A 12171-nucleotide genomic window follows, 5' to 3' on the forward strand; every position below is an offset into this window, starting at 1 on the left:
GCTGTTTGATGAGGAGTTAGTGAGGGCAGTGCTGCTGCGATCTACACAACACACCCTCTGAAAGCACACCTTCGCCTTACCTGTGCATAATTTCTAGAAAAGAAAAGACGTCTTTTTTTCATAATCTTGTCTTTTCCCTCAGCATTAAACCTTACTCTAGAAACACACACACACACACACACACACACGCACGCACGCACGCACGCACGCACGCACGCACGCACACACACACACCAAATTTAAAGACCTAATTGATGAGCTGAAAAAAGTTGGCCTTATTGGCAGAAAGGACTAGAAAAAGCAGGAACTGGGACTGGAGAGATGGCTCAGCAGTTAAGAGCACTGACTGCCTGTCAGAGGTCATGAGTTCAATTCCCAGCAATCATGTAATGAGATCTGGTGCCCTCTTCTGGAGTGCAGGCAAACATGCAGGCAGAACACTGGATACACGATAAATACTCTTTTGTTTTTAGAGAAAAAGCAGGAACAAAGAACAAAAAGCACAAATTGGCAGTCCCCAGTGAATGAGGGAATGGGGAGTAGTTACATAATAGGTATGGGAGTTTCATTTACAGATGATGAAAATGTTTTGGAACTGGACAGAAATAGTAGTTGCCCAATATTATGAATATATTAAGAACTACTGAATAATCCACCTAAAATGGTGGATTTTGTTATGTAACTTTGATAAAAATTCATTTAAATATTTTTTAAATCTCTTTAACATTTTAAAATTTTTCTCTTACTTTTATGTTTATGGGTGTTTTGACTGAATGGATGTCAGTGCACTAAATATATGCAGTGCACATAGGAGGCCAAAAGAGGGTGTCAGATCCCCTGGAACTGGAGATACAGACAGTTGTGAGCTGCCATGTGGGTGCTGGGAATTAAACCTGAGTCCTCTGGAAGAAGCCAAGTGCTCTTAACTGCTAAGCCATCTCTCTAGCCCCTCATCTAAATAATTTATTGGTGCGTGTATGTATACTTGTGTGCACACTTGCTTGTGTGTGCTCATACGAAAGCGAGGGATATGTCAGGTGTCTTCCTCTTATTTTTTGAGACAGAGTCTCTTATTGATCCTGAAACTTTCCATTTCCATTGTAGCTAGGTCAGGATCTGCTAGTTCCACTCCCCCCCCCCCACACACACACTGGGCTGGTGTAATAGATGTGTGCCATTATGCTGGGATTTTTTTTTAATTAACTATATAAATTCTTTGGGAGTTTCACATCATGCACCCCAATTCTGTTCACCTCCCAGTCCCCCCATCCTCCCCTCACCACTACCACACCCCCATAAGGAAACAATTTTTTTTTTTTTTTTTTGATTTTTGAGACGGGGTTTCTCTGTAGCTTTGGAGGCTGTCCTGGAACTCTCTCTGTTGACCTGTCTGGTCTTGAACTCATAGAGATCCACCTGCCTCTGCCTCCTGAGTGCTGGGATTAAAGGCATGCACCACCAACAAATTAAAGAACCAAAGCAAAAGCAAAAACCAAAACAAAGCAAAGAAACAAAAAATCCAAAACAAAAAGAAAACCAAAATTACAGCAGAAAAATGTCTGGTGGCAATGGAGGCTTCAGTGTGCCATATAATATACCTCTTTATCCAATCAGTTTTATTGGCAAATGTCTATTGCAATGAGTCATTGGTCTGGTTCAAGGCCTCTGGCTTCTGGTACAATCCCCACCACAACCTCTCTGGGATATCCTGTGGCTGCCATGAGTCTTGGAGATCTTTCGGGGTATCAGTCCAAGGACCAGTCCCGGTGCTGCCAGGCGTGGTGGCACACGCCTTTCATCCCAGCACTTGGGAGGCAGAGGCAGGCAGATCTCTGGGAGTTTGAACCTAACCTGGTCTACATAGTGAGTTCCAGGACAGCCAGTACTACATGCTGATACCCTGTTTCAGCAAAGTCAAAATAAAAAACTTCTGGGTGGTGGAATCAAAAAAAGGCCACTCACATACTATGCAAGCTCTCTGCCTGTGCCCAGCCCTGGGATATCTTAGTCTACTCTGGCTGCTTTATCAATGTACCATAAAGCACGTAGCTTATAAACAGAACATTTTCTAACAACTTTATAAACTGGGAATTTCAAGGTCAAGGTACCAGTGAGTCTAGTGACTGGTGAGGGTTCACTTCCCATAGGCAACTGTCTTTCATTGTAAGTTCATGTGGCAGGGGGTGGGGGCGGAGGGGGGGTCTCTTGAATCTGTTAACAAGCTTGCAGAGGGCTCCACTCTCATGATCTAATCACTTCTGGAAAGGCTCAATCTCCTAATGCCATCACCTTGAGAGTTAGGATTTCAACTCATTAGTTTGGAGGATGTGGAGGCCAAGCATGTGACATTTGAAAATACTGAATTCTTTGGTAATAAGGATATCTCTAGAATTTAATGTGTAAGATAAAATCAGCATCACTTTAATTACATCCTGATTTTTTGACCATTCATAATGATTTTCTGAAAACTATCCGTATTGATTCATTTAAAGAAAATATATTAATGAACTAAGCCTTTTTCAAAAGCCAATTGACAGTATCTGCAAAAATAGAAAAGTACACAACCAACAATTTATATTTTTTGTTGTGGTGCTAAGATAGGTCTGTCTAGTTAGCCCTTAGAGAGTCTTAAGCTCAAAACCCTTCTCCTTAGGCTCCTACGTAGCAGGAATTTTAGACCCATGTCTCCACACTCAGCTCCCAGTTTGCTACTGTAATAGGAAAAATTAATGAAAGTCTAAAAAACTTAGACCACTAGGCCCATACAGGGAAAAGAGAATTTCTGATTGAGAACTGGACAAAAGAATCTGACCTCCTGATAAGTATGTGACTAGAAGCCTAAAGTCCGCTTAACACACCACCAGCTGTGTCAACATTCCTTTGTCCCAAAGAAGATCAGATACCACCAATTACAGATTGTAAACTAAAGGACCCCAGCCTAAGACGTTTTCTTTGCAGATACCTGAGAATCTGAACTTATGACCTTAACAGGAAAGAAAATAAAGGACCCCAGCCCAGTCTAAGATGTTTCCTTTGCAGATACATGAGAACCTGAATTTATGACCTTAACAGGAAAGGGCCATGAGGATTGAGAAATTCCACCCTGACAAATGGTTCCCAGAGATAGAGATGTAACTGCCCTGAACACCCCATGAGCCTGGAGATTGCAGTCGGCCACCTGGAAGGAGCCAATCAGAACTGTTACCCTCTCTCACCTCGGACCCCATCTGTTTGCAGTTTTTGCCTTTAAAAAGCCCCTGGACCCCGAGCTGGGGTCCAGCTCCTCTGCTCCTTCGTGAGTAACAAGTTGGGCCCTGCGCTCCAGTTGCTGAATAAAGCCTCTTGCTGTTTGCATCAAGTCCTCGCCTCTGCCTGGTGATCGGGGTCGGCGCCATATTCCCGAGTGGTTACCCTGGGGTCTCACCCCAGGGGAGTCTTTCAAAATCACCCCTCCACTCATGACCAAATGCCTCCTGCCCTTTCTTGTTCAATTGTTTCTTACCACTTTATCTTGTGTAACCACGGAAACTTTCAGCCTTGTGGTCTTTCCCTATTAAAACAAAATCCTTAGCTATAAGCAGGCATCTCACTTGCTCTTAAACAAGTGGGATCCCTGCTGTGGCTTGAATAAAGAAATCTTTGCCTTTGCATTAGGTGAGTCTTTGGTGGTAGTCCTTTTGGGGTACCACGGACTGAGTAAACACCACCTTTAGTAAATACACCAAGTCTATATAAAGAAACTGCTGTAGAATATTATTCTAACTGTGTAAAGGTGTGCTACATTGTGTCTGCTGCCTTTGTTAAGAATGTAAAGACATGTTACATTTGTTTGATTTAAGTAAAAATAGCTTGGGGCCAGGAAGTTGAGTCAGCAATTAGCTGACAGGAAGTGATAGGAAGGAGCTACATGTACTGAGGGTTCAGGATTCTTTGGCGGGGAGGGGGGGGGACAGGATGGCTGAAGAGAGAAGGACGGCCCTTTTTTGTGGGGGGGAGATGTGAGCAAGGAGAGAAGCTTAGCTACTTGCTGTTTAGCCTCTCTGAGCTAGCAGGTTTTCACCCCAACCTTTGAATCTTGAGTTCTATAGAAGGATAGAGATTTAGATAGAGTCAGTGCCTGAAGGAACAGAATTCCCACCTGGCTGTGGCCTTGCAGCTGAACTGCTGCTGGCAACTGTGAGTTGCAATTGCTAGTTGGGACAGCAGTTATTTTATATTGAATGTAAAACAACATTTGGAGTCCAATTTGAGGTGACATAATGTAGTTTTGTTTGTTTGTTTTTTAACTTTTTTTTCTGTTACTCTTTGGGGGTCTACCACCCAGCTTCCAAATAAATACACATAGACTTATTCTTACTTATGAATGCCTGGCCTTGAATTGGCTTGTTTCTAGCTTGCTTTTCTAACTTAAATTATTCTATTTCTTTTTAGCTACTGTTGTGCCCAAATTCTGAACCCCAAAATCACCAAGAGGCCCATTTCGATGCAAAAGCAAAGAGTCTTTTATTGCTGTTGTTTAATGAGCTAACCCCATTAGCTGGGGCCTTTCATTCATCCACCATGTCGGATTGCTGGAGAAAGACCCTGAGAAACCACGAGGCAGGGATCTTACAGGGCAGCGTAAGGGGAGTGTCTAGGGGTATGCAACAGTCTCAGGATTGGGGCACTTCCAGGCTTGGACGATCTGCCCTGTGTTGATTGGTCAGCTGGTTGTTATGTCCCGTAAGCATTCCCAGGGTGGTCGCTATGCTCTACATGTCACTGTTGTGCACTTGTACGTAAAGCACAGCCCACCAGCTAACTTCTGATTGGTTTCTTGCCACAAGGAGGGCATCTGAACTCCTAGTGACCAGGACAGGAGGTGCAAGGTCAGGCGAGCACATGTTAGCCTGTCATGACTGTTAAAATGGGGGGCTGGTCCCTTCACTACATTTTTCCTCTGGGCTTTTTACCTTTCTTTATTCTGTGTCTCTTCCTTTCCTTCTTATTCTGTGGCTGTCTGTGTGGCTGTGTGTCTGACCCCTGGCATTCTCCTTCCTTCTCATTTTCTCATTCCTCACTCTTTTCTAGCCTAGATTTCTCCACCTATTTATTCTTTCTGCCTGGAAGCCCTGCCTATTTCTCTCTCCTGCCTAGTTATTGGATGTTCAGCTCTATATTAGATCAATCAGCTGTTTTAGGCAGGCAAATTAACACAGCTTTACAGAGTAAAACACATGCAACATGAAAGAATGCAAGAAATCTTTAAGTTATAAAGCAAATATTCCACAGCATAAATAAATATAACACATTTTGTTATCATACAGGCACATCTGGCCCCTCCCCTTGGTTTCCTGGCAGAGTGAGCACTCTGGTTCTGTATGCAGGTGAAGAGGTCTCTTTAAGAGATAAGCTCTGGTTCCCTAACTTCAACTAATTAAAAAACAAATACTTCAAATTAACAGAAAAACAAAAGAGAGAGATAAGCTCTGCCCATTCCCCCTCTCTCGTCCCACTGTTTCTCTGGAGGCAGGTGGGTCTTTTCCTGTCTCTCTCTTCCTCTCCCTCTCTCCCCCTCTCTGTATCTTTCCCTCTCTTCCCCCTTTTCCCCATCCCCTTCATCCCTCTCTTTCCTTCCCCCACAATCAACTCTCCACACAAGCTCGGTCTGCATGGCGTGTTTATTCCTCACCTGCCATGGGCCTTCCCATCAAGGTCCCTCTCCTGCAGTATCATAACACATCTTAAACTAATATTACACAGCAGAAAAATAGCTGTCTCTGAGCAACAGGTCAGAGCTGGCTCCAAAGTCCATTATTGCACACACAGGATTTTAGGGATCAAAGGAAACACTGAATGAATTAAGTCCCGAGTGAATGTATATTCTAAAATGAGAAAGTTCAGTCAGGGACGCCAAGACCAATTGGCCCTTGGGAAATTGGCAAGCTCTTATCCTTATGGGCCAGGCTCAAGAGGGATGGAAATGCTTTCCTCAGGAGTCTAGGTGAGTGTTTAGGAAGCATTGATGAGTGTGTGCAAAGACTAGCAACTACAACTTCCTTCTTCCTGATCTTTACAGCCTAAAATCGATGGCCTCCTAAGATTAGCTAACCCCATCCACCAGTCTTGCACCTAATAAATATGCTGAGGTGCTGTGTGACGTCTTGATTGCATTCTCACACTCCTGAGACTGACAATAAAGTTTTTTTTAATCAGAGGGCAGAGCTAGTTACTAGCTGACCAAAATTAACCTTAGAGGTTTTGGAGGACCGAGGATAGACAGATAAAGAGACAGGAAGTTGTAGAGCAGGGATTAGAGAGGGCCTTGGCCCTTTTGGATGGAGGAATGGGGGAGGTAGGTAGTAACCAGAGTTGCTGGGGAATTTTTGGGTCCAGCTGACCTGAGAGGGGGAGTGTGAATTGAGGAAAGGAATAGACAAGAGACAGGAGATAGAGTTGGGAGGGCACCTGGTGAATACCAGGATCAGCCCAAGTTGATTGTTTAAAGATCTTTCATCAAAAAGATGGGGAGAAGGCAAAAGACTTCCTTTCCAATGATACAAGGAACAAACAGAGTAATTACCTCTTCTCAATACCCAAAACATCAAGTAACCATATCCTGAGTTAAGTGTTCTGTTGTTTAGGTAGGACATGAAATGACAAACATCCTGTTGCATTCACATCTTAGGCCAGACATCCTGTTGTCAAGATAAGACATACAACAGCCTCACCTTAGGCCAGACTTCTGCTGCTTTACCTTGGAAGAGCAAGGGCAGGTAAAAAGTCTCTGACTTTTAAGTCAAAATGAAGGGGGCCATTTTTATGGGCCCAGAGAGAGAGAGAGAGAGAGAGAGAGAGAGAGAGAGAGATGAGGTCACTGGTCACTTTTCTGCTGCTTTCTGATCATTCAGGTTCTTACCCCAATATCTGACTCCTGAGTTTTTATTGATACAGAATAATTAGATAAACTCATTCCTGAGATTCCAGGGTATGGAGGTTAGAGAACACCACCTGATCCCAGCTTCACTGTATGTGAGTCTGTCCTTTCCTCATTCCTTCACCACTCCTTGCTAGGATTCTGGGATTCAAGTTTCAATGGTTGAGGCACAGGTCATTTGTAAACTTCAGTTGGATGCATTAAAGAAGCCTGGTACTCCCGCTTAATGTTCAGGTACAGCCAGGCCGTGGTGGCACACGCCTTTAAATTTCAGCATTCTGGAAGCAGAGGCAGGCAAATCACTGTGAGTTTGAGGACATCCTGGTCTACAAAGTGAGTTCCAGGACAGCCAGGGCTACACAGTGAAACGACTCAAAATAAATAAAGTAACTAATTAAGTAAAATGCAGACACAAAAATGTTTATGGGGTGCTGAAGATAGTAGGGAAATGTGTGAGGACATTTTTGTTTTGTTTTGTTTTGTTTCTGTGGCTTTGGAAGCTATCCTGGAACTAGCTCTTGTAGACCAGGCTGGTCTCGAACTCACAGAGATCCTCCTGCTTCTGCTTCCCGAGTGCTGGGATTAAAGGTGTGCACCACCACCTCAGCTGTTGTTTTTTGTTTTTTGAGACAGGGTTTCTCTGTAGCTTTGGAGGCTGTCCTGAAACTCTCTCTGTAGACCAGGCTGGCCTCAAATTCACTGCCTCTGCCTCCCAAGTGCTGGGATTAAAGGTGTGCACTACTAAGCCCACCATGAAGACATTTCTTCTTCTTCTTCTTCTTCTTCTTCTTCTTCTTCTTATTATTATTATTATTATTATTATTATTATTATTATTATTAATTCAAGTTAGGGAACAGGCTTGTTTCACATGTAAGTCCCCTCTCCCTCTCCCTCCCCTCACCCCCATTCCTTCTCCCCCACCTCCAACCTACCCCCCACCCCATCCACCCACCACTCCCCAGGCAGGGTAGGGCCCCCAACAGGGGCTCCACAAAGTCCACCAAATCTTCCTGTGCTGGGCCTAGGCCCCTCCCCATGTGTCCAGAGACAGAGGGCATTCCTTCAAGTGGGATGGGCTCTCAAAGTCCCACACACACACCAGGGCAAAAAGCCAGTCCACCTCCGGAGGCTCCCCGGAGTGCAGGGGCCTCCCCATTGGCATCCATGATCAGGGGGGAAGACATTTTTTAAAAAGCTTTTAAAACATGGTGGAGGGGCTGGAGAGATGGCTCAGGAGTTACAAGCTTTTGTTGCTCTTGCAGAAAACCCAGGTTCAATTCCCAGAACCTACCTGGCCCCTCACAACTATTTGTAACTCCCATCGAAGGGCATCTGACACCCATTTTTTTTTTTAATGGTGTTTAGACTTTTGTTTTTTTAAGATTTTATTTATTTATTATATCTGTACACCAGAAGAGGGCACCAGATCTCATTACGGATGGCTGTGAGCCACCATGTGGTTGTTGGGAATTGAACTCAGGACCTCTGGAAGAGCAGTCGGTGCTCTTAACCTCTGAGCCATCTCTCCAGCCCCTGACACCCATTTTTGACTTACGTGTGCCCCAGGCATGCACATGATGCACATAACATTCAGGCCAAATACCCAAACACCTGCAAAATAAATTACAGAAAGAGAGAGAGAAAGAGCAGGGCGGTTGTGACACACACCTTTAATCCCAGCACTGGGGAGTCAGAGGCAAGCAGATCTCTGTGAGTTCGAGACCAGCCTGGTTTACAGAGCGAGTTCCAGGACAACCTCGAAAGCCACAGAGAAACCCTGTCTTGAAACCCTTCCCCCCTAAAAAATATAGTACAGAATATCTTGTACAATACAATGCTAATGCTATGAAGCTGTGATGAGAAATGAGGTAGATATATTTTGATGTTTGTTTATTTGTTTTCTAGACAGGGTTTCTCTATGTAGCCTTGGTTGTCCTGATGACACTGGCTCGGTCTCAGTTATCAAATGTAGGTATTTTTTTCCCCCAAGAAAATATTTTTTTATTAGTTCAAATTAGAAACAAGCCTGCTTCACACGTCAATCCCTTCTTCCTCTCCCTCTCCCTCCCCTACCTCCCCACCCTCCACCAGCCCAAAATGTAGGTTTTAACTAAGTCTCTAGTATTTTATTTAACAATAAAGATTTGAGAGTCAGATGTTTGGGTGAAAATCTGCTATATCAGAGAAGCCAAGAAGCAATCAGCTAACCTTTCTTTTGACTGGCGACCAAGCAAGAGAAGTGTCTCTCCACTTTTCCCAAACCAAAATACCCCTCAAATCTCTAAGTCCCTCCCAGTGCATCTCTCTGTCCATATTCTTGGCTCCTCCATCCTCTCTATAGTTAATTCCTGCCAACTAGTCACTGGTTCCACCCCAATTCAAGATTAGTTTTATTCACACACTCTCAGAGTTTCACAGTGCAATCAAATATCCTGTAACACATTGACATTTTCCTTCCTCCAGCCATGTTTGGTTCTGTCCCAGGTCTCTGAGTCACCCAGCCTGTGGGTCCTGATGCTCCAGGAAATATCAGGGCTGTGCTTATTCTCCAGGCATAGGTTTTAGGCTACACTAGTCACTGGTAGGTCACTCCCTCCATCTCTGACACCCTTACCCTAGCATATTCCAGAGGTAGGGCAGAATGTAGGCTGAAGGTTATATGTCCGGGTTGGTTTCCTACTCCCTCCGCTTGAAGTCTTGCCTGGTCACAGGAGATGGCCGGTTCAGGCTATGTGTCCACTATTTCTAGGAATCTTAGCTGGGGTCATCCTTGTAGATTCCTGGGTGATTTCCTTGCACCAGGTTTTTACCTGATCCTGAAATGCTTCCCTCTTTTCTGTAGTCTCTTTCTGTATTCTCCCCCTCTGTCCTTCTCTCTGCCCCACTATTTGCTTTTTTTTCTTCAAAGTTTTATTAGAAAAGTTATAGCAAGATAAAAAAAGGAGTTACCAGGAACAATAATGGTATATGTCTTCTGGCATATCCAAACCCATTCAAACATGAATTGAGGTGTAGAAAGACAGCTGCATGAAGCTTTCTGTAGTCAACAGATCTGACAACCAGCCCCATCAAGACAGGTTTTTAATAAAAGGTCACTGCAGTTCCATATTCCAAGCTATATTCTTGAGGGTTTTCTGTAACTGCTTTTCCATAAATTGTCTTCAGTAGCACCTTTAAAGATGTCATTTCCTCTTCACCAAGCATTTATTCTCTAAAATGTTTTACCTTTGCTAGAGTCATCCATAGCTGAATAATTTATACTATGATAAGCTTTTGGTTTGGTTTTAAAATGTGCTATGTTCTATTTCTTTCTTTACTTAATCTGAGGAATTCAGCATCCTCTATGCAAAGGCTTCTATGTCTGCTTGTAAATACATAGGAGGAGAATTTGATTTATCTATTAACTCATCCTTTAGACTGATGAGTTCCCTAAGTTTAGGATATTCTTCAAATCTGTGAGCTAAACCTTAAGAAAAGTACTGGAATCTTTGTAAGTCTGTTTTTCATAGGGCAAATTTTCTTCCTCCTGTTGCATTTGTCATCCATCCTTTTATTCTTGTATTTTATCTTCCTCTGTATCTCCTTCATCCAGACACTTCTGTTTTGAGTTTGGAGCAGAGGTATCATAGGAAGGAAGTCCTCTGCAAGTTTCTCTTGTTTCATCGGTTTCCATCTGCTCATCCTTGCTATTTAACACAGCTTCAATGCTGTCTGCACTTTCAGCTCCCAAATGCTGAGCAAGGAGCTGCCGTTGCAACTGCTGCTGGCTACTGGATCTACTGAAAGTGACTGTCCTTGTCCCATCTGCTTCCTACTATTTGCTTTTGTTGTTGTTTTTCGAGATAGGGTTTCTCTGTGTAGCTTTGGAGCCTATCCTGGCACTCGCTGGCCTTGAACTCACAGAGATCCGCCTGCCTCTGCCTCCAAGTGCTGGGATTAAAGGTGTGCGCCACCAACGCCCGGCCTACTATTTGCTTTTTAAAGACAGGGGTTCACTATGTAGCTCTGATTGGCCTGGAACTTGTTATGTAACCCATCTGGACTTTGAACTTACACAGACCTGCCTGCCTCTGCCTCCTGAGTACTGAGATTATCACCCCACTATTTAAATGGCCTTTGAGGCAAGTTTTCACTCTAGCCCAGGCTGACCTAGAAGTCATTCCGTTGTCAAGGCTGGCCTCAAACTCATGAAGCTCCTCGATGTTATCTCAGCCTCCTAAGAATTGAGACCACATCACATCCACCTTCTGTTTTCTGCTTCCCAGCTGCTGTGAAATAGTTTTATTCAACCCCACTCCCATTATGGTGCTCTGCCTCTCACCACACGCCCAGAGGTAATGGGCTGAAACTTCTGAAGCCTTGAACCACAATAAACCTTCACGCCTTCCATTTCAGGTATTTTTACCACAGTGACAGAAAGGTTAATACATGCAACATTCTAAGTTCTAAAGAGAAGACTCACCTTAGATGTTTACCAATAAAATAACTTTTCCTAGACAGTCTGCCCATATATCCTAGGCTATCCTTGAACCAGAACATCAGTGACCTTCAGATAACATCAGGATGTGTAACACTCTTCTTTTCCTTTGAATTTTGTAGCTTAACTAATACAAAGCATGTAAGTTGTTGTGAGAGAGTTGAAAAAAAAAAAAAAAGGTCTGTGTAAAAGGAACTAAAGGACCAGTCCCATAGAGTTGAGGTCCACTGTGATGCTCTGGCCAGAGAAGGAGAAAGAACGCATTCTGGATGATGAAGACCACACTCAGCTCATGACCTTCCCACCCCACTCCCGATTACCACCTCTATAAAAGGAACTGTACCCTTGGGTTCCCTGAGATGGAACTCTAAGGTGACAGACCTTCCAGCTTCTTGCTGTTTTCCCTTGTAGGAGGCTTGGAGGTCCTTGTGCACATGGACAAGCACTAGAAAACCCAAGAATGTAAAGCATGCAGTGTTTTCTCTTCAGAAGGAAAGCTGTATAACCTGTTTTCCACTCAGAGGGCTGCTACTTAATAACCTGACGACCTTTGTGATATCTGTACGACTGAGACCACACCGGATCCTCCCGCAGCCCCTTCAGATGTTGTAGTTGTCCCAACCTGCGGGCAGCAACCTAGTAAAAGAGAGAGCGCTTTGTAACCTGTGAGGTTAAGATATCCTTTATTAGATAAACGCCAGCCAAATGCTAGCCATTGCATGCCAGGGGCAGCAAGGCAGGGAGGCCAGAGAGAAGGGGCTCCCATGTGCCTTGTCT

This window comes from Cricetulus griseus, chromosome 3 (assembly GCF_003668045.3).
Source record: "Cricetulus griseus strain 17A/GY chromosome 3, alternate assembly CriGri-PICRH-1.0, whole genome shotgun sequence".
NCBI lineage: Eukaryota > Metazoa > Chordata > Mammalia > Rodentia > Cricetidae > Cricetulus > Cricetulus griseus.